This window comes from Pristis pectinata, chromosome 1, assembly GCF_009764475.1.
Source record: "Pristis pectinata isolate sPriPec2 chromosome 1, sPriPec2.1.pri, whole genome shotgun sequence".
NCBI classification, from domain to species: domain Eukaryota; kingdom Metazoa; phylum Chordata; class Chondrichthyes; order Rhinopristiformes; family Pristidae; genus Pristis; species Pristis pectinata.
This window is the reverse complement of record NC_067405.1, coordinates 18,084,853-18,109,392: the sequence shown is the minus strand read 5'-3', so window position 1 is coordinate 18,109,392 and position 24,540 is coordinate 18,084,853.

The following is a 24,540-nucleotide window of genomic DNA, read 5'->3' as shown; positions in this document are numbered from 1 at the left end:
CTGCTCCCTTGTCTTGTGATCTTGTGTGATCTTGTGATCATACTTTCCTACGTCCAACTCCTCTTGCCAAGCTTTTGCCCACTCACTCAACCCATCTATATCCCATTGCAGAATCACAATATCCTTATGGCTGTCCCAATGCCCTCCCACCTATTTTCATGTTACCAGCAAACTTGGATCCCTTACGTTCTGCCTCCTTCTCTAGATCATTAATAAAGCTGGTAAATAACTGTGGTCCAACGACTATCCTTGGGTTAATCTGTTAGATACATCTTTCCAGTTTGAACAAGAGCCATTAATTCCTATTCTCTTTCTTCTATGTATAAACAGTCTTCAATCCATCTTAACACACTTCCCCCAGTACACGAGCTTTTATCTTATACTCGAGACTTTTATGTGGTACCTTATTGAATGCCTTCTGGAAATCTAAAGACAGAATATCTGCGACTCTATCCTTGAAGAACTTCAGCAAATTTGCCGAATGTGATTTCCCTTTCATACGACTATGTTGATGGGCTCTGATTTTGTTTAAGATTTCTTAATTCATATCATCTAAATCATAGGGTAGATTATCTTTCCCAGATGCTAGGAATGCTTGTTTAAAAATTTGGAGAATTTGGCAAGCTTTCCATCCCAGATAATATGGGATTCTGGGAATTCATCCAGCAATGACTCTTCCCACTATTTCCAGCCATACCAACAGCAAAGTCAGCCAGTCACTTGGAGCCTGAATTCCATTCTGATTCTATATTTATATCTGATCTAGGGCACTGGTGACTTTTTTTTTGCTTCTGACAACCGATTTTATATCCAGAGCTTATTATTACTTAAGTTTGTGCATTATCTTTGGTCCCTTGTATTTAGCTCAGCTAACTGGGCTGGCCTCTAGGCCACACTAGAGTTCTCTATTCAGCAACAGAAGATGCTTAAGGGTGTTTAATTGGCACAGATTATGAAGCACGAACGAGTAGGATCTTTACCTTCAAGCACACTTCAATTAGAGGCGTGCTTTTTCTTCTTCTGATGTCTGTCTCCTACTATCACACATCTTTCTATTGGAAGACCGGAATTGAACCTGGGTCTCTGGCGCTGTAAAGCATTATGCTAACCACTACCCTACCGTGCCTGCCCTGGGTACAGTAGAAGGTGCAAGGGGTACCGGAATTTTTCTCAATCAAAGCATCTTTTTTGCGCCAACCACCACAGATTCCTATATCAGACAGTCTATGACCCTACAACAGGCAAACAGGATGAAGGTGGTGCAGTCAAAAGAGAAGGATGTGTCTATCAAATTATCACGGGTGTGATTTTGGATTGTAAAGTAAGGAGGGTTTATGTAATATCATAAAATAAAAACAGAAAATGCTGGAAATACTCAGCAGGTGAGGCTGCATTTGTGGGAAGAGAAACAGAGTCAATTTTTCAGGTCAAAGACACCTTCGTCAGGACTCCATTTCTCTTCCCACAGACGTCGTTGGCCCCCTACGTTACTCTCTGTACACTTACGACTGCGTGACCAGATTCTGCTCTAACTCAATCTGAAGTTTGCAGATGACACCATGTGGGCTGAATCTTAAATAATGAGCCTAGTGGCATGGTGTTATGACAACAACCTTTCCTTCAATGTCAGCAAAACAAAAGAGCTGGTCATTGACTTCAGGAAGGGGGGCGGTGCACATGCTCCTGTTTACATCAATGGTGCTGAAGTCAAAATGGTCAAGAGCTTTAAGTTTCTAGGAGTAAACATGGTTAATAGCCTGTTCTGGTCCATCCACATAAATGCCATTGTCCCTCACCAATTTTTAATAAATGCACCATAGAAAGCATCCTATCCAGATACATCATGGCTTGGTATGGCAACTGCTCTGCCCGTGACCGCAAGAAACTGCAGAGAGTTGTGGACACAGCTCAGCACATCACGGAAACCAGACTCTGTCTATACTTCTTACTGCCTCAGTAAAGCAACCAACATAATCCTACCCACCCCGGACATTCTCTCTTCTCCCCCACCCATGGGGCAGAAGATACAAAAGTCTGAATGCATGTACCACCAGGCTCAAGGACAGCTTCTATCCCACTGTTATAAGACTACTGAACAGTGTGCTTGTACGATAAGACGGACTCTTGACCTCACAATCTACTTCATCATGACCTTGCACCTTATTGTCTGTCTGCACTACACTTTCTCTGTAATTGTAACACTGTACCCTGCATTCTGTCATTGCTTTTCCCTAGTACTACCTCAATGTAATCATGTGATGAAATGATCTGTAAGGGTGGCATGCAAAACAAAGTTTTTCATTGTACCCTGGTACTTGTGACAATAATAAACCGATTTATCTGTAAGCCTCAAGTACTTATAGTTCCATCCAAAAGGTTCAGGAGGAACTCAGGGAACCAGCTATCTACAGCACTGGTTTGCCCAGACAACAGCGGTAGCGGTTAGCGTAATGCTTTACAGCGCCAGCGACCCGGGTTCAATTCCCACCGCTGTCTGTAAGGAGTTTGTATGTTCTCCCCATGTCTGCGTGGGTTTCCTCCGGGTGCTCCGGCTTCCTCCCACATTCCAAAGACGTATGGGTTAGGAAGTTGTGGGCATGCTATGTTGGCGCTGGAAGCTTGCGGGCTGCCCCCAGAACACTCTACGCAAAAGATGCATTTCACTGTGTGTTTCGATGTACATGTGACTAATAAAGAAATCTTATACAGGATCAGCAGTCAGAAGGTGGATACTTCTGCTGTAGTTCCACAGAAACCCATAAATAATAAACAGCAACTCTGATACAGATTATCAACAAAATAACATAAAATCTTTTGCTTTAAATTTTCTGGCTTACTCCAGAAGTTTACAGATCATGCAGATGATTGTGAAAACAATTCTCCTGAAAAAATCTAAAGGATAGGAAGAGTTATACTGGGGAAGAGTTGCATAAAAATAAGTTACTGAATGTGTATGCAGATGTCTGAACTATGAGCTTGGAGACAGGAGTTAAAGTTCCACCACAGGAGTCTGGCAATTTCAATTCAAGTATTTAAATAAATAGAGACTAGTACTGGTGACACTGACCACAAATCTGGCAGATTAGTGTAAAAAGCCATCTGGTTCACATATGTCCATCAGGAAGCCTTCATTATATGTGATCTGTGCTGTATTTCAGACACACTGAAATATAGCACAGTACACCCACTCCAGTCAGTCCGCATCTACACACTGTCCAATGGGCAGATATGGATGGACTAGACAACAGATGTTTGCCTTGCCTGTTACACCCATCTTCCATCAATGATAAAATCATTCTCTCTGCTACTAATGAAGTAGGGCTTTAGACATGTTCCATGAGCAGCACGAGACACCTGTCTACCACCTCACTCTCATCTGTCAAGTCCAGGTCACTTTTAACACAGATTCTGAGGATGAAATTGAAGGGATTGTGTGGCATTTCTTGAAATAAAAGAATTCAGAGAAGAGGTCAGAGGAATTACTCCCAGAATTGATTATGACTGTGCAGCACATTGAAGGAAACAGTGGCAATTATGCTTCCAGCATTTGCACCAGATAAGATAGTGGGAGCATGGAAAGACCAGGAGAAGCTAATAGGACTCACTGGACTGATAACTGGCAGCTTCTCCTCTGAAAGCATACATAAAGCTATTACAGTGCCAGCGACCCGGGTTCAATTCCAGCCACTGTCTGTAAGGAGTTTGTACATTCTTCCCGTGTCTGCATGGGTTTCCTCCGTGTGCTCCGGTTTCCACCCACATTCCAAAGATGTACAGGTTAGGAAGTTGTGGGCATGCTATGTTGGCGCCAGAAGTGTGGCGACACTTGCGGGCTGTCCCCAGAACATTCTACCCAAAAGATGCATTTCACTGTGTGTTTCGATGTACGTATGACTAATAAAGATATCTTATATCTTATAAATGGTTACTGCTCCAATTGGACTCAGGTTGGAAGGTCTAATGCAAGGATCAGTAACCAAATTATGCAAAGCTGTGCAGAAATAAATAAGCCAGTGACGAGGAGAATTTTCAATTATCCAAAAGGAGCCTGAGAGAACACACCAGGGTTGTTTAAACAGGGAGGCGTTAATGGAATGCATTCAATACATATTGGAAGTTTAAATGTAGAAGGCACTTATAGAATTTATGAAACTTGTTTTAAAAATCCCTACAAGAAAAGACACAAATACAAAATAAGAGTGAAAAATTGCAAATACTGTAACTTTAAAACCAACCTAAAATCTGCACAGTAAATCCATCAACATCAGTAAGGAGTAAAGGCAAGTTAAAGTTCCAGGTACAACCCCTCATTACAGGAAGGCAGCAGAGTAACACAAGTGTATTATCCAGCACCTGAACAAATGATGCACATCAAGTGTTAAACTATCTTCTTTTTGCATGATGCTGTGCATTTCCAGCACTTTATTTTTGATATAATATGCTAAGTTTGGGGTGATGAATCAGAGATCAGCAACATGAAAGTAAGAGAAAACACAATGATTAGAATATAATTAGTTTTAGTTTAATGTGCAAACTGCGTAGGAATGGGAGAGGATTTAGCCAAGATAAATTGGCAGCAGAGATTAACTGGTAAAACAACAGGGCAATTGTGGAAACTATTTAAAATATTGGTGCAGAGCACTCTAGGAACATTCCCGTGAGGATAAAAGTTGTTGTGTTTGAGGTCATGCTCCTCTGAATGAATAGACAGATTAAGCAGTCATTAAAACCAGTGAAAATATAGAACTTCAAAGTAATTAATTCAAAAGAGTGGTGAGAAAAATAATTTCATATTAATTTTGAGGCAAAAAAGTGCACACTTAAGTGAATCTTTCAGCTGGTTCAAACAAAAAGGGTTTTTTTCCCGATAAGTATTTGTGAAGAATTTATTCATGAGACTACTTAATAATGAATATAATGAAATTACAACAGATGAGAGGCTTCATCATAAACACTTTCCCTTGCTATTTATATGTGTGTGAGGTTATAAAATTACATAACGTTTATTAGGAAGAGGCCATTAGGGAAACCCATAAATCTAAAGGCTACAGTCTCTCAGATCTAATGGATTATATCCAAGATAGGTAACTGTATAGATCTCCCAGTGTCCCCTGGATCCTTGAAATGAATCAGAGGAGTAGAATCTAGCATTTGGGGGTAAGATGTGGTAAAGGACATTAATCACCCTGACGTCAGGTGTCAGGGAAATGCTGGAATTGCAAATAAGAAAATGGTGACAGGCATTTTAAACAGTGACAATAGCAATTATTTCGCTGTTATTCCAGATCTCTCTTTAAGTTACATTGATGACAGACAGATGAAGTAAAATCCTAGATATGGGATCTAGCTGTGTATCATGCACCACTCTCCATGCACAGGGTCTTCATAGGTTAGCTCATCTGATACATGTGAGGCCGACAAGGAAAAGTGTGGAGTTAATTAGGAATTAACCAATTTTCCTGTATATTTTATATTTCACTCAAATTGAATCACATAGCACATAAAAGAACAATGCTGTGCAACCTGTAAGAAACAAGTAAACTTTGGCAGTTGAATTCCTTGTACAAGAAACAGCAAAAGATAACAAGCAATTTGGAAAGCAAATAGTACATTGACCTTAATGGAAGAGTTTAGGATACAAGTCTCGTTGGCAATCACAGAGTCTGTAGGGCAACATTTTTGACACAATAGAGTGGGGTTTAGAAGAATGAGTGGTGATCTTTGTGAAATTAACAAGAATCTGAGAAGGTTTATTGTGTTTGCCAAAAGGCCATTACTTTCAGCTGGAATGTTTAAAACTAGCAGGTACAGCCTCAGGATCAGTCATTTAGGACAGAGATGAAGAGAATGTTTTTTTCTCATTCAGGGCATTGTGTATCCTGTTATTTATTTTGATCTAGCATTGCAATTTGCCTTTATGTTAATGACGTTCCTCAATTTGGTGCTGCCTGTAAATTCTAAAATTATATTTTTGTTTCCAAAGTCCAAATTGATATGTGACTGCTGAAAAACCACGTCCCAATCACAAATCTTAAAGTGCCACTTCACACCTTTCTGAGAACCATCATTAACCCTTAGACACCCCCATTTTGTAACTAGCTTGCTATTTTTTTGCACCTTGCACTCCAGCTGCATTTATTCCAACTGCAATTGTTTATGCTCAAACTTGTCAGATATCAGTTGAAAATCCAAGCACATTACAGCCGTCTATACTCCTTCAAAGAATCCAATGTTGATCAAGCATTGACTCCCTTTCCTAAATCAATGTGGACTACACTATTACATTAAAGTTTACTGTGTTTACATGAGTAAAAATTCCATTATATTTCTTACCACCCACATAAATATAGAAAGTACATTAGTTCTCTGTTAGTTCACTAGTATAACTCACTATAATTGTGCCTCTGCTTTCTCTTCCCTAATCTCTTATATACATGAAAGCAATCCACTTAGATCAGAGGTTATATCCTAAAATGTATTAGTTAATCAATTCTCTAATTTAAATATTGAGAGATCAAAAAAGATCTGACAATTACCTGTCCAAGTTCTGTGCAAGCACAGAGACAAAGTAATGAGTTCTGCAATTTCCTTCTCATTACTTTTGAGTTTATTATGTACATCTTCTAGTGACTCTATCCATACTGGGTAGTTGTGTAATTTTTGTGTCTGCGGAATAGTTCTTTTTCTGTCTGTTGACAACTTATTTTCCTAGTTTCTCTTTATTTTGCACATTTCTGAAATTTTTCATAATCTGTGACACCACCATCAAGAACGCTTACGGTACCATCCTGCGGCCACACTTTGGCAAATCACCTGGATGTACTCCTACTCCCGGCAGGTTGGCAGAGACTGAGGACTGTCGTACCAGTAGTAAGGACCACAAAGATATGGTCAAGGGAGGCAGAGGAAGTTTACAGAACTGCTTTGAATCGGTGGACTGGACCATATTCAGGGATTTGTCTTCAGATCTGAATGAATATGCCACGGCCATCACCGACTTCATCAAGATCTGCATGGATGAGTGTGTACTTTCAAGAACATACCGAGTTTTCACAAACCAGAAGCCCTGGATGAACCAGGAGATTCGCGATCTGCTGAGGGCTGGATCTGTGGCGTTCAAGAGCCTGAAGACCCACACTCAATGATTTAGGAACAGCTTCTTCCTCTCCACCATCAGATTTCTGAATGGTCCATGAACCCATGAATACTACTTCATTATTCCTATTTCATATTTTGTAATTTATAGTAATTTTCTGTCCTTGCAATGTACTGATGCCATAAAACAACAAATTTCACGACATAATAAACCTGATTCTGATTCTCTCTTAGCATCCTCTCTGTTCTCTATTTACTCAGTGTGTACACCTTTCTCTAGCTTAAAATAGTGAGGGTAACATTTAAAATCCACACTGTGTTATTGGTACAGAGGTTGTTTCTGCTTTATGATATATTTCTCGTGGACTTTATTTATCACTATTTTAAATGCTTCCCACTTCTATTCATATTTTTTTATTCACAAGTTATTCAGTGCATTTCCCCTAGTTTCTTTCTCATCATTTAAATATCAGTGTTTAAGGATCATTACTTGAACATTGTTTTCTTTATAGAATTATCATCTTAAGCCTTAAATGGTAACCACAATTATCTAGAAATTCCCACCTCCCACCCACACCTTATTTGTTAAGATAAGATAAGATCTTTATTAGTCACATGTACATCGAAACACACAGTGAAATACTTCTTTTGCGTAGTGTTCTGGGGGCAGGTTTCTCAGTTCTGGCTTAGTACTCATTGTCAGATACAGTTGTACTCTTTTTCATTGGGCCTTTTACACATTGCATTAAGAAAGGAGCCTTGCACATGTTTTCAATACTCCATTCACTAACTTCTGGCCATTTTATTTGGGGGTAGCTATCAAATGATTATCTAATGTCCCTTATTCATTTCACATGTTCTTTGATATTTGTTTTCCTTTCCACAAGTGGTGGTCCATACTATTAACACATTCAATCCTTTTTCTTTGAATTCAATCTATATAGATTTCTGCTTTGATCAAAGATATCAGATTTTGCTGCTGACATTCTGTCATTATTTATCATATTATTTCCTCCATCTTAGTGCTTTAGTAATTGTTATTTTGTGCAATAGGTTCTTAATGTACCTTTGATGATATTTCCTGTTACATCTGGCTCATCAGCATTGATCATTGTCTCCTGTTCCTCAGTTTTATTTTGGATGCAGACTACATTGCTATTTAGGCAGTTCAATTCATCTTTAATAGTTGTTCTTTGAGCTTAATTTGAATCTTTTCATACTTCCGCTCTCTTTAAAAAATCATTTATGGGATTTAAATGCAGCTGACTAGGCAGGCATTTATTACCCATTGTTAATTGCCCTTGAGAGCTTGCTGTCAGATTTTCTCCAATATAATGATAATTATTCTTGATGATTCTTCACTTTTAAAAGTAGCCAGAATAGATGATCCAATGTGCAGCAACTTGAGAACAGATAGATTTTCAGAATTTGATCCCCTGAAACCTACAAACTACGGTCTGATCACAATTATGGTAGGATAGCCTTTTGTCAATACTTGCATTGTTGTACAAGATAGACCTCATGCAGAACAGGTCATTTTTATCCAGAGGTAGCATCTTAGCCTCAACAGTGGAGGTCATCCAAAGTATGAGGTCACAACTTTGTTTAGACAAGTAAACAATGTGTTCTTCCTTCACATTTATTTTAAGCCAATGGTGTGTTTGCCCTTCATGGTTATATCGGCATTGGCAGAACGTAGAACAGTACAGCACAGGAACAGGCCCTTCGGCCCACAATGTCTGTGCTAAACACAATACTGAATTAAACTAAATCTCTTCTGACAGTACATGATCCATATCCCTTCATCCTCTGCATATCCATGTATCTATCCAACAGCCTCTTAAACACCACCATAAGATCTGCTTCCACTACGCCTCCTGGCAGCCCGTTCCAGGCACCCACCACTCACTGTGTAAAAAAACGTGCCCACACATCTCCTTTAAACTTTCCTGCCTCTCATCTTAAATGCATATCCTCTAGTACTTGACATTTCTACCCCGGAGAAAAGATTCTGACTGCCTACCCTAACTATGCCTCTCATAATTTTATAAACTTCTATCAGGACTCCTCTCAGCTGCTGTCACCAAGGCTTTGTCTAATAGCAAGTTTATAGTCTACATGAGAACTGAATTTAAATTCCCCAACTAAGTAGTTAAGAAAATTTGGAATAAAATTTTGCACCACTATTAGTGACCGTGGAATGTCAATACCTTTGCAAAACCCCATCAGGTTCATTAAGGTCCATTGGAATTCTGCGCAGTTGTGGCCCCGATCCCACTCCTCTGCCATGGCAGTCACCTGAGCCTTCTTCTGTTTCATCTGAGGATCTAAGATGGAATGCTTTCGACAGGTCACGATGCACAAGTCCTCAGAGAACAAGGGGACAAACATACTCAACATTACCCTATTTCCTGATGGCCACCTATGCATCGAGCTGTGTGTAGAAACAAAGTACACAAACACCTAGTACCATCACATGCCAAGGTTCGACCTAGTCCCGATACTGTGAAGGATGGGCCTGATATTGCCACACTATCTGTCCTTCATGGAAAAGTTCTTTGAGGGAAATACCTTTGAACATGTCCATCAGGCAGTGGTACAGTGATAGGGACAGAACTTCCTGCAGGCCTTGCCAGAGAAGGGCATGATGGATCCTGTGAGATGGCTTCCCAAGCAGACTGTCAAAACTATGTGGCAGAATGCCTCATTGCCAGAATTCACCAACATGCACCAATACCTCGTTTGGCTGGTAGTGAGAGAGAGACCTTCCCCATCAGATTCTTCCTACACAGTTGGCACCTCACCTGCAATGCAAGTGCCCTCAAGCTAGCTTCAATGAGGATGAGATGATTGTCCAGTTCTTTGTGGGCTGTGGATTAGCAAAGAAGGTCTGGAAAAGGATTGGAAGGGTCCTTGTCAAGGTTTGCCCCAAGCAGCAGCAGAACAGAGGACTCTCTGATCTATGGGCTGTTCTGAGAGACAAGCATCAAGTGCTACTGGAAAATCTTCAGCTCAGTGAAAGGTGCACTTTGGTCTGCCCAAAACCTGATGATCCTCCAGTACAAAAAGATGTTCATAAGACAATGCTGCTGTCTGGCATATTCCAGGCTGCAGAAGTACATGCAAAGTGATGCAATGGGGCTTGGTACAGCCAATGCAATGGCTTTGTGGGGAAGGACTGTAATCTAAGGTCCTGCTGTCACTATGAGGGGCTAAACCCTGTGTAAAAAGCCTCTCAAAAACTAAGTGTCCAAGTGCTACCACTAAAAAGGGATAGACCCAATAACACTATGAATATATAGACTGGAAAATGCTAAGTTTAAGTTTATTGTCATGGGCACACATACCCAGGATATAAAATAGTTTTTTTGCAGTAGCAGCACAGTACATTACAAACATGGCAAACATAAATGAACAAACTTAAATTATACATAACTTACACAACAAAATAAAAGTAAACATAATGACATTAGTGCAAGTTGAGAGAGAAAAAAGAAATATACTTCGAGGTAGTGGTGGAGTTTTTCAGGTTGGTTCAAGAACCTGATGGCAGTGGGGAAGAAGTTGTTGTTGAACCTTGAGATGTGGGTCTTCAGGCTCCTGTACCTCCTGCCTGATGGCAGCAATGTGAAGAGGGCATAGCTCAGATGGTGAGGGTAGCTTTCCTGAGACATCACGTCTCGTAGATGCCCTCGATGGTGGGGACAGCTGTGCCCATGGAACTGGCTGAGTCCACCACCCTCTGTATCCTGTGCATTGAAGTTTCCATACCAGTGCATGATGCAACCAGTCAGAGTGCTTTCCACTGTACATCTGTAGAAATTTGTCAGATTCTTTGATGACATGCCAAACCTCCTTAAACTTTAAAGAAAATAGAGATGCTGGAGCGCCTTCTTCACGACTGCATCTATGTGCTGGGCCCAGGATAGGTCCTCTGAGATGTTGGCACGCAGAAACTTGAAGCTGTTCACCATGTCCACTCCAGATCCTTCAGTGAGGACTGGTGCTTGCTTGCCTGACTCCCCCTTCCTAAAGTCCACAATCAGTTCCTTGGTTATGCTGATGTTGAGCACAAGATTGTTGTTACGACACCACTCAACCAGCTGACCTATCTCACGCCTCCTCATCGCCATCCATGATTCTACCAACAACAGTAGTGTCACCAGCAAATTTGTAGGCGGTGTTGGAGCTATGCTTAGCATAAGTATAGAAAAAGTAGAGCAGGGGGCTAATCACACAGCCCTGAGGTGCACCTGTGTTGATGGTCAGTGAGGAGGAGGTGAGGTTTCCAATCCGCACTGATTGTGGTCTCCCAGTGAGGAAGTCAAGGATCCAATTGCAGAAGGAAGTACAGAGGCCCATGGCTTGGACCTTAACGACAAGTTTTGAGGGGATGATGGTTTTGAACACCGAGCTGTAGTCAATGAACATCAGCCTGACACACGTATTCCACTTGTCCAGAGCAGAGTGGCAAGCCAGCGAGATAGTGCATGCTATAGACCTATTGTGGCGATAAGTGAATTGAAGTGGATCTAGGTCCTTACTGAAGCAGGAGTTGATTCGAGCCATGACCAACCACTTTATTATGATGGACGTAAGCACTACCAGACAGTAGACATTGAGGCAGGTCACCCTGCTCTTCTTGGGCACTGGTACAATTGATGCCATCTTGAAGCAGGTGGGAACCTCAGACCGTAGAAGTGTGAGGTTCCTAAGTACATCAGCCAGTTCGTCAGTGCAGGTTTTTAAACACTTGACCAGGTACATCGTCAGGGCCTGACGTCTTGTGAGGGTTCACCTCCTGAAAGATGTTCTTACATTAACCTCTGAGACTGAGATCACAGGGTCATCGGGTGATGTAAGGAATGAGGAGGTGTCTCATTATTCTCCCTCTCCAAACGTGCATAAAAGGCATTAAGCTCATCAGGCAGTGATGTGTCATTGCCGTTTATGCTATTCGTTCTCACCTTGAAAGAGGTGATGGCATGAAAGCCCTGCCACAGTTGTCAAGCATCTACTTGTGTCTCCAGCTTCATCTGAAATTGCTTTTTCGCTCTTGTGATAGTCTTCCAAAGGTTGTACCTTGACTTGTAGTCAGTCCTGAATGCCACTGATCTAGCCCTCAGCAGACCACAAATCTCGTGGTTCATCCAGGGCTTCTGCTTTGGGAAGACCTGATATGTCTTTGTCGGCACACACTTGTCCATGCGGGTCTTGATGAATTCAGTGACGATTGTGGCATAGTCGTTCAGATCCACTGACGAATCCCCGAATATGGTCCAGTCCACCGATTCAGAGCAATCCTGTGTACACTCTTCCGTCTCCCTTAACCATACCTTCATGGTCCTTTCCACCAGTGCCACACTCTTCAGTCTCTGTCTGTACGCAGGAAGTAGAAGCACGGCCAGATGATCAGATCTCCCAAAGTGCAAGTGCGGGATGGTTTGGTAGGCGCACTTAATGGTGGTGTAACAGTGGTTGAGTGCTTTGGGTCCAGGTGACATGCCAAGAGTAGTTCGGCAGAAGCTTCTTCAAGCTAGCCTGGTTGAAGTCTCCTGCGACGATGGGGAAGGCATCAGCGTGCACCATTTCATGCCTGTTAGTCACAGCACTCAATTCCTCCAGGGCCAGCTTGACTTCAGCCTGAAGTGGGATGTATGAATGTAAAGAAAGCCATATACTGTTTTGTATTTCTTGTATACATTTTTATGGTTTATTTTTGAATTAAAATCTCCAGATTCAGAGAAACTCCTTTGACAGTAATCTGCCTTCCGAAGTGTAATAATTTCAGAAAGATATGACAAAAACTGTGATGTGTTCTGGAAGTACCTTCACCGCAGAGCTTAAGATCCAGCTCACCACTTACAGAGCCATAGGCAATAAACATTGGTCTTGCTGATATACAAATTTACCATGACAGAATAAAGCCCCAAGTCATTTTTGTTATTATATTAACATTTAAGGGATTTTCTCTGTGAGCCAACCCAAAACAATATTTGACTTGAATCCCTTTTTCTTTGAAATGTACACTTTAACATCAATGCAGTTCTTTTAGTGATGTACTCCCTTAATCTTGTTAGGTAGGATGTTCCAGGATTTAATCCCAGTGCCAGTGACGAAAGGAAAACATATTTTCAAATCAGAATGGTGTGTGACACAGAGGGGAAGTGTGAGTGATGTTGTTCCCAGAGGATCTGTTGAACCTGTCCTTCGTGGTAGCTGAACTGAGGACAGTAAAGAAAAATATTTTCACCCAAAGAGTGAAAAGGGTTGGGAAGTCACACCTTGAAAGGGTGACATGGGCAGAAACCCTTCAGGCATTTAGAAAGGAACATTGATAAGCATTTCAAATCCTAAAATGTACAAACCTACAGACTAGGAGCAGGGATGTGGTGGTAGTTTAAATAGCTCTTCCTATTTGCCTAGCAGTAACACAAGGGTCTGAATGGCCACCTTTTGTGCTCAAACTTTCTAATATTCATTCAATACTTGGGCTATCAGATCCAGGAGTTAAAAATGGTCTGTTGAAGATCCTTAATGTTGGCTGCCAGCTCTGCTCAAACAAATTTCTGTAGGTGTTAAATCACACTTCCCATGGCCGCATTAGTTAATTGGTTTTCCTTTTAGCTTAGCATCATACAGCACAGACACAGGCTCTTCGGCCCAACATGTCCATGCTACCCTAGCACCTCTCTGCACTAATTCCATTTACCCACATCGATTTGTGTCTCACCCTGCCATGACCTCAACCCCTCCCACATTGCCCAGTCCACCTCAAATCAATCCGCCTCACTCTACAGCTGACTGCTGTTGCTCAGTCCTTGCCCCTTTTGCTCTGTCCATCCCTGCTCCTGGTTCACCCTACATGCTGCGCCAGGCCACTGCCCTCCCAGGTCCGCCTGAGCTCCACCATGTCTTCACCCTTCCAGGTCCACATGAGCCGCACCCCGCCGGATCTGCACCCAGTTTGCCATTCTGACTCCAGATCATCCTGCTGCCTCTGCGCTTTGCCCTATCCACCCGCCACCTCTGCGCCCTCACAGTTCACTCCTGGTTCCCCGTGTCTTCTCAGGCTGCTCACGCTTCCCACTACCTGGTGCGTTGGCTCGTCACTCCGCACCTCTTCACCCTCCGCGGTCCACTTCCTGTCACGCCGCTCTCCCTGCTTCATCCCTGCGCCCACTTACTGCCGCACATTCCTTGTCCATCATCCAGCCCCGGTTCACCCTACATGGTCCATTAGGCCGACACCCTCTCAGGTCCACCTGAGCTCCACTCTGCCTGTTCCCTTTCAGGTCTGCCTGAGCTCCACCTTGCCTGCTCCCTTTCAGGTCCACCTGAGCTCCACCTTGCCTGCTCCCTTTCAGGTCCACCTGAGCTCCACCTTGCCTGCTCCCTTTCAGGTCCACCTGAGCTCCACCTTGCCTGCTCCCTTTCAGGTCCGCCTTGAGCCACACCCCGACTTCTCCCTTTCAAGTCCCCAGTCTCTTAATCTCCAGTATTTTAGTTAGCAAATTCATATCTTTAAACATCTGTATGCATTTTGCACTGGGGATGAATCTGACAAGACCTCAGGGCAATCCTAGTGTCCAAAACTATGTTGATTCAAGTCAAATAAATAACTGCTTGTTTTTGACATCATAGAACATAGAACAGTACAGCACTGGACTGGTCATTCGGCCCACGATATTGTGCCAACCTTGATGCCGATTAGCGTAGCGCTATTATAATGCCAGCGACCTGGGTTCAATTCCTGCCACTGTCTGTAAGGAGTTTGTACGTTCTCCCATGTCTGCATGGGTGTCCTCCGGGTGCTCCGGTTTCCTCCCACATTCCAAAGACATACAGGTTGGGAGCTGTGGGCATGCTATGTTGGCGACGGAAGAGTGGCGACACTTGCGGGCTGCCCCAGCACATTCTCAGCAATGCAAAAAGATGCATTTCACTGTGTTTCGATATACATGTGACTAATAAATAAATATCTTACCTTATACTAAGCATTAGCAATCTGTGGTTCAGAAATACAGTATCTCAAAGGGCCATTTTTCATTAAAACAACAGTGATAATGTTTAAGTGTTCCAGTTGCGTAGATTTTCCTTGCTCTTTCCACAGGGCAAGTCTCAGCCCGAATTGAACATATAATGTGAATATATGAGAAAGCACACCTTCACAAATCGAGCAGGAATACCCAAGCCCTAATTAAAGAAAGTACAGATCACTCAAAACATGACAAACCAATGTAACTAACTCTGGATTGAATACAGAATGTATACCACCACAGTCCAACAGCTGCAATTATGACACAAAACAGAAAATAAAAATAATGGGAGACACAAATATCTTAATGAAAAAAATACTGGCTATAAAAACACTTGGGATTCAAAGGAAGAATTTAATGCAGAAAAAATCCTTTTTAAAAGATCTACAAATTAATTTGTAAATAACAATGTAGCAATGATTCGTCATTTTCCTAGTCCCCTTATGATTCACCTTATTGGAAACTGGACAAACGTGACACGAAAACTATTTTGCTCAGTGGACTGTGATGTCAATGTTTGTTACTTATCATGGTTATTTAAAATAGAAAAAGTAAGGGTAGGATTGGAATGTTGTAGACATCCGATCACAACATTTCTAGACAATGAACAACAGCTGAATGAAGGAAGCAAGTGATCACAGGATGGAAAGCTGGCTGTGGTTAAACCAAGGCTGCTGAAGGTCATTACTTTGCCCTTCATTTTTTGATTCAAATTCAGGTAAATATTTGCTGCCAGGGTACCTGCAGGTCAATCTTTGGACAATTTTCAAGATTTAAATAACAGAAGTTTCATGGGGAGAGAGCATTGACAGGAGTTATAGGGAGGCAGTCACACCCAGGTTGCAGGATGCACGGAGCTGGGTGACTGCCAGGAGAGGGAAAGGGGATGGGCAGTCAGTGCAGGGTACCCCTGTGGCTGTTCCCTCAATAACAAGTATATCATTTTGGATACTGTTTTGGGGGGCAGCAGGGAACAACCAACCAGAGGAAAGCCACAGTGGCCAGGTCTCTGACACTGAGTCTGGCTCTGTTGCTCAGAAGAGAATGGGGGGTGGGGGGGTGGGGGGCGGATGGTGGAAGAGGCGTGCAGTAGTGACAGGGAATTCATTGGTTAGGGGAACAGATAGGAGATTCTGTGGATGAGAATGATACTCCCAGATGGAATGTTGTCTCCCGGGTCCCAGGGTCAGAGACATCTTGGATCGAGTCCACAGCATTCTTAAGGGGGAGGGTCAGCAGCCATAAGTTGTGGTCCACATCAGTACCAATGACATGGGCAGGAAGGGTGACAAGGTCCTGCAAAGTGTGTGAAGGGAGCTAGGTGCCAAGTTAAAAGACAGGACCTCCAAGGTGGTGACCTCAGTATTGTTACCCATGTCACGTGCTAGTGAGGCAAGAAATTGGAAGATAGTGCAGTTTAACACATGGTAAGGAGATGGTGCAGGAGGAGGGCTTCAGATTTTTGGATCATTGGGCTCTCTTCCAGGGCAGGTGGGACCTGTACAAACGGGACGGTTTGCATCTGAACTACAGGGAGACCAATATTCTTGCAGGAAGGTTTGCTAGTGCTGCTCGGGGAGGTTTAGAGTTGGAGGGGGGTGGGAACCAGAGCAGCAGGGTAGCAAGTGGAGAGGCTGTGGGGTAAGTAGATGTTAAGCCTACAAGCAGAGACAGAAATCGACTGGTTGATGAGCATGGTGAGACAAATGTTCTGAGATGCGTCTATTTCAATGCAAGGAGTATTGTAGGTAAGGCAGATGAACTTACAGCATGAATCTGTACGTAGAATTATAATGTTGCAGCCATTAGTGAGACTTGGTTGCAGGAGGGGCAGGACTGGCAGCTCAAAGTTCCGGGGTTCTGCTGTTTTAGACATGATAGAGAGGGTGGTATTAAAGGGGGAGGGGTGGCGTCATCAGGAAAAATGTTACGGCAGTGCTCAGAGAGGACGCACTGGAGGGCTCGGCTACTGAGGCAATATGGGTGGAACTGAGGAATAAGAAATCACATTAATGCGACTATATTATAGGCCTCTCAATAGTCAGCAGGATTTAGGGCAACAAATTTAAGATACCTTTATTAGTCACATGTACATCGAAACACACAGTGAAGTGCATCTTTTGCATAGAGTGTTCTGGGTGCAGCCCACAAGTGTTGCCACGTTTCTGGTGCCAACATAGCATGCCCACAACTTCCTAACCTGTATGTCTTTGGAATGTGGGAGGAAACCCACACAGACACAGGGAGAATGTACAAACTCCTTACAGATAGTGGCCGGAATTGAACCTGGGTCGCTGGCACCATAAAGCGTTCTGCTAACCACTACACTACCATGCCTGCAAATAGTTGCAATAAAAATAAAGTTGTGATAGTGGGTGATTTTAACTTTCCACATATTGACTGGGGCTCCCATACTCTAAAGGGATTGAATGGGATAGAGTTTGTCAAATGTGTTCAGGGAAGTTTCCTTAATCAATAATGTGGACATCCCAACTAGAGAGAACGCAGTACTGAATCTCCTCTGAGGGAAACAAGGCAGGGTAGGTGACAGAAATGTGTGTAGGGGAACACTTTGGATCTAGTGAGCATAATTCCATTAGTTTCAAGATAACTGTGGAGAAGGATAGGACTGGTCCTCGGCTTGAGATTCTAAATTGGAGTAAGGCCAATTTTGATGACATCAGAAGGGACTTGGCAAGTGTGGATTGGGCTAGGCTGTTTTCTGGCAAAGAGATGCTTGGTAACGGGGAGGCTTTCAAAAATGAAATATTGAGAGTACAGAATCTGTACGTTCCTGTTAGAATAAAAGGCAAGGCTGGTAGGTTTAGGGAATCTTGGTTATGGAGGGATATTGAGGCCCTGGTAAAGAAAAATGTGGCACACATCAGGTATAGGCAATGAGGATTAAATGAGGCGCTTGAGGAGTACAAGAAACATAAGCGAACACAAGAGAGAAATCAGGAGGGCTAAAAGAGGACAGGAGGTTGCTCTGGCAGACAGGGTGAAAGAGAAGCCCAAGGGTTTCTATAGCTATATTAAGAGCAAAAGGATAGCAAGGGACAAAATTGGTCCTCTTGAAGATCAGCGTGGTCATCTATGCATGGAGCCGAGAGAGATGGGGGAGATCTTAAATGCATTTTTTGCATCTGTATTTACTCTGGAGACAGACACAGAGACGATAGAACTGAGGCAAAAGAGTAGCAAGGTCAGATTACAGAAGAAGAGACATTGGCTGTCTAGAGGTGAATTAGGGTGGATAAATCCCCAGGGCCTGACAAGGTGTCCCCTCAGACCTAGTGGGAGGGCTAATGTAGAAATTGCAGTGGCTCTGGCAGAGATATTTCAAACGTCCTTAGCCACGGTTGAGGTGCTGGAGGACTGGAGGATAGCTAATGTTGTTCAAGAAAGGCTCTAAGAATAAGCCAGGAAATTATGGGCTAGTGAGTCTGACATCAGTAATGCATAAATTATTGGAAGATATTCTAAGGGGCAGGATAGACAAGTATTTGGATAGACAGAGCCTGATTAGGGATAGTCAACATAGCTTTGTGTGTGGAAGGTCATGTCTAACCAATCTCATCGAGTTTTTTTGAGGTTACCAAGAAGGTTGTCCACATGGATCTTAGCAAGGCCTTTGACAAAGTTCTGCATGGGAGGCTGACCCAGGAGGTTAAGTCACTTGGCATTCAGGATGAAGTAGCTAACTGGATTCAACATTGGCTTAGCAGGAGAAGCCAGAAAGTGGTAGTTGATGGTTATCTCTCTAACCAGAGGCCTGCGACTAGTGGTGTGTCGCAGGGATCGGTGTTGGGTCCATTGTTGTTTATCATCTATATTAATGATTTAGTGGTAATGATGATAATGTGGTAAACTGGATCAGATTTGTGGATGACACCACGATTGGGGGTGTAGTGGACAGCGATGAAGACTATTAAAGCTTGCAGCGTGATCTTGACCAGCTAAGTAAATGGGCTGAAAAAATAGCAGATGGAAGTTAATGTAGACAAGTGTGAGGTGTTGCACTTTGGGAGGACAAACCAAGGTGGGACTTGCACAGTGAATAGTCAGGCTCTGAGTTGTGCAGTAGACCAGAGGGACCTAGGAATATAGGTCCATAGTTTCTTGAAAGTGGCATCACAGGTGGATAGGGTCATAAAGAGAGCTTTTAGCACTTGGGCACTTCATAAATCAGGGCATCGAATACAGGAATTGGGACGTTATGTTGAAGCTGTACAAGATGTTCGTGAAGCCGAATTTAGAATATTGTATGTGGTTCAATAAGCTTGAAAGAGTGCAGGTAAAATTTACAAGGATGTTGCCGAGACTTGAGGACCTGAGTTATAGAGAAAGGTTGAATAGGTTAGGACTTTATTCCCTGGAGCACAGGATAATAAGGGGAGATTTTAGAGGTATACAAAATAATGAGGGGCATAGATAGGGTGAAAGCATGCAGGCTCACCCCCACCCCCCTCTCACCCACCCCCCAAGGTTGGGTGAGACAAGAACTAGAGAACCTAGATTTAGGGTGAAAGGTGAAATATCTAAGGGGAATCTGAGGGGAAACTTCTTCACTTGTGTGGAATGAGCTGCCAGCGGAAGTGGTTCAAATGTAACATTTGAGAGAAGTTTGGATAGGTACATGGATGGAGGTGTTTGGAGGGATATGGGAGATGGGACTAGGCAGATCAGGTTGGCATGGACTAGATGGGCCAAGGGGCCTGTTTCTGTGCTGTAGTACTCTACGACTCCATAACTATCTCAGTAACTTATCTTCCAGTACATGGAAAGACTGCAAACTTGGAAAGCTAATTACAGCAATAGTACTCCATCGTAACTGTACACGATATGGCATCCTTAGTTCATAGAACTTACAGATCCGAAACAGCTTTTCAACCTAACGGGTCTTGCCAATGTTTGTGCCTTCTCCCACCCCACCATCCAACCAGAACATAACAGGATCAGAAGCATTTCCAGATTTTTGATTTTCATCCAACTAGGTTAATTGCCCATTCTTTTTCCTTTATCCGGCTTTGTCTTAAATGCATTTATGCTGTTAACCTCAACTAAATCCTGTGGTAAAAACTTACCATTCTGCCTGGTTTCTCCCAGTTCCCTTTTAGGATACCTTTTGAAAACAATTTAATGATTTTAAGAGCAGGGACTCTCTCTACCTTATTTTTAGCTTTTCTGTTTGGGATATGGGCTTTGCTGCCAGCATTTATTACCTTTGGGAGTCTGGTGGTGAGCCACTTTCTTGAACCACTACTGACCTTCAAATATAAAGTACTCCCAAATGTTGTTGATTTAAGAAAAGAGTAAACATTTGGCCTCTCATGTCTGTTCCACCATTTCAAAAGGTGATGTCTGATCTTTTACCTCAGTGCCTAGTCCATATTCTTTGATTCCCTTAATATCCAAAAATCTCATGTGTCACTGGGCATCCACTGCTTTCTTGGATAGACAATTTCAAAGACACACTGTCCTGCAGATGACAAAATTCTTCTCACCTCAGTCTTGAATGGCATACTCCTTATTATGGGACCGTGAAACTTAGTTCTAGGCACCTCACCAAGGAAAACATCATTAGTGCATCTACCTCGTCAAGCCCTGACAGAATCTTGCATGCTCAATTAAATCCCCTTATAATTTTAAACCCAAGTGAATATAGGTTATGTGCTTAATCTCATGTTACTGGAAAATTCTTCATCCATGGAATCAATCTGGTGAGCCTTACTGTTTCTTCATAGGCTGTCCTTCAGGATTAAGGATGACTTCCACTCTGATTCTGTGGGAAGTGACTATGAGGCCATTGTGGGAACCACCCAGTTTCACAGAGCAGGCATGAGATGCCCGACAGGATGGGCAGGTGGATAGTTTGGGAAGTGGTGTGCTCTGCCCACCATTCATGTAGGACTTGTGTGTGCGTGCCTACCATGTGGACATGAGGTTCATAGTTCTATCCCACATGTTCCTTCTCTACTTTGAGTGGGAAAGAGCAAGGGATTCTCAGTACTCAGTGGGAATGTTGAAATTATCCAAAGTGGCTTTGATAGACCCCACTTAAAACTTTTCCTCTGTCTGCCTAGCAATCACTTCCCAGCTCAGAACAGACTGTTGTTTCGGAAGTCTGGCATATGCAAACAATTTCGCCTGCCCTAGAGAGCTTAGTGGGTATAATTAGGGCCTCAGTGCTGGGGATGTTGGCCCAGGAAATAATGCTGACATTGGTTCACTTATCCTTCTGATGGATTTAGAAGATTTTGTGGAGGCGGCGTTGGTGGAATCTAATATCTTGAGTTAGCTGCTGTTCAAATCTCAGATGCATATTGGACAGCAGTCATCACTGCTGCCTAGTAGACCATGTGTTTTGCACCAGGATTGAGGCCTTGATCATCAAACACCCTTTTCTTTAGCAAGCCAAAAACTGTGCTGAATGTCATTATCAACGTCTGCCTACACTGACGTGGCTCTCACAATATGGGAAGTGGTCCATGTTTGCCAAGATATCAGCACATTGTACAGTGGGAAAATTTGGTACAGAACTGTTGTCTTGCAGATGTTGAGCTTAAGGTCCAATCTCTTATATGCTTCAGCAATGGTTTGGAGCTCATCCTCCAAAAGCTCACTCATGTGGACTGAAGCAACACTGAGTCTTAGGACTTACGCAGGGATATCGACTGCTTCTTATCCATCAGGCAGCTAGTCTGAAATGAGATATCACAGATCATCTAAATCATCAAACCCATACAATACATGGGTTCACAATGCAATATGGTCTTAACTTCCCCATTTAATTGAATTCCCATGGGGTGGAGGTACGCTTACTGAAACACTGCCGCTCATTCTGGGCATTCTTCTACTCATTGAACCATCAGCAACATGGGACACAAAGCCTGAGGAATTTCAAGAAATTGACAGATAATGAACACATTTCTTTAGGGAAAATAGAACTTGCTTTACAATTAAGTTTCATATGTTTTTTTAAATTCTCATGGCAATAAGTAATATTAACCAAAGTGGATGGGGGACATAGATGGAAAAGATAATTCAACAAACTATGCAATATTGAAATCTTCTGGAACATAATTAGCCAGCTAGGACTGTTGGATGATACAGAGTTGCCGACACACATATCTGGAGAAGGATAATGCTTTCACCTTTGTATCAACGGGTAATATTGATGCAACGGTCTATATTCAGACAAACAATGCAATTTTAGACATTATAGCTTTTAGTGGAACAGATTAACTAACAAGAAGTTTGATTTATATTTTGATTTTGCTAAGCTATCTTGAAAAATAAAAGTAAAATGTGTTCAGGAGAGCCAAAGAAAATTTTAAACTCCTGTGAATCCAAAAGCCCTTGGGCTAATGAGATGCAATAATCTGCACTTCAGAGTTTGAACACTATTGACTCCTTATTTCATTTGCAGAGTTAGTGTTTGATCAACCCATGCACCTAATGACAGTTAAAAAATCTTCACAAAACTTGTCATGTCCAAGAAAAAAAACTGAAAACATCCGCATCTCAGGACTTAAAGTAAAGAGCTGCAAACAGCAAGTTTTAAATGCAATTGAAATTTAAACCTTATGTTAGAAATTCATCTTTGATCACCTGCATTACACATATATGCATAGTGACAGCCAAATGTTGTACTTGGTCTCCAAAATTCAGTTCCACTAAAGTCAAAATGATGCCAATTGATTGATGATTTACAGCCACTCTTTATGATGTTATGTTCTGAGCCCTGCACAGTAATTACTAGTTCAAGCTGAAGCCAAAATAAAAAACTGAGGCTACCAGAATTTGAACCAAAATATTATGGTAAGCCAAATCCTGAATAAAGAAAGTTTTGCTGGTCTAAATCCAGCTAAAACCTACATTTAACATAGATCAATCACAGCTTTGGTCATTATGAACTTTAATGCTTTAAAAACAAACTTACAAAATATCAAGCATTGTGGTCATAAGTGAAAAATGGGATTGATTTCTGAACAGCTGAAATAATTGTCTTCTAAATCTGCACTATTAAAACTCTCTCCCTGTGAGTGGCTTTGAACACCAAAGCACTCATGATCCTTGCAGGGGATGGGTGTTAAGATTTTAAATTAGAATTCTCAGAAATAGTACATGTTATAAAAGGGGAACTGGCCATATACAATAGACACAGAAACAGAGACATTTTACAGAAAATAATAAAAAGGTTATTAAATGAAGCTAGGTACCTTCAAATAATTAATCAAGCTCCTTAAAGATTTTGAGCAATTATTCTGAAGTCACTTCTTTTACTACAACATAATTGCAAGTTTTCAGTCAGAAATTGCTTATAGTATCCTTAAAAAACAATGTTCATCAGATATGCAAACTCTTCATTGCTTTCTCTGCTCCACAATGGAATAAGTGAGTGCTGCTTCAAAGAATCCTATTTCTTGGTCTGCACACTGATTGGATGACCTATTTTGGTCACCCATGCATCATTTTGGAGTTGGCACTCTGGATTTTTTTCCTCCCCAGGACAGATACATTAGAGCTATTCCATATGTGCAACATTTCAATTTGAGAGAAGCACTGACAGGCAGAATAGATCAGATTAAAACACGATTGTGTAGACATTAACCCCCCCCCTTAGAGTATCATCTCTCAAGCCTGAAATCTTCCAATACAAAGAATGCTTTCATTGACAAACAGACTAAGCAGACCTGTTCAGGCTGCTATAATCCCAGCAGAATTCAGAGATTCAAACAAATTTGATAGTTTGATCTTATTCCAAAAATGAATAATGTTCCACATTAATAAGTCCCCGAGTCTTCAGGCAATATCAGGTAATCAGTCTGTAGGTCAGTCAGAGAAACTGTAGCATGGTATCTGGCCCAGCTGCAATTTTAAAATGACTCGGGAAACTGACCGTTTGATGAAAACCAAAGAATTCTGGCACCTAAATGCAAATAAGTTTTCTGATTTACACACTTGTGCAAAGTTTAGAGATTTGACTGCAGCTTACCGTAAGATGCGCAAGGATGAAAGCTACTGGACTGTTTTAAATGGTTCAATGATAAAGAACCTTCTAACCCACCAAGTTTGCTGTGCAAACATCTCACGTTTGCCCTTAATGACCAGAGGAAAAAATAGGGTTGAAAAACAAACGTTGCATTGCCCACATCGAGAAGAAAGTAGTAATAAAATTTCCAGAGGACATTGTAATTGTTAAAGTTAAATTACTTAAACTGCGGTTATCAAATTCTTCATGCAAAACAAAAATTCACAGAAACTGCTGGAGACACTCAGCAAGTCAAGCAGCATTTGTGGAAAGAGAATCATTGTTAATGTTTCAGATCAAGGCCTGAAATGTCAACTCCATTTCTCTTTTCACAAAATATTGCCTGACCAGCAGGGTTTCCATCATTTT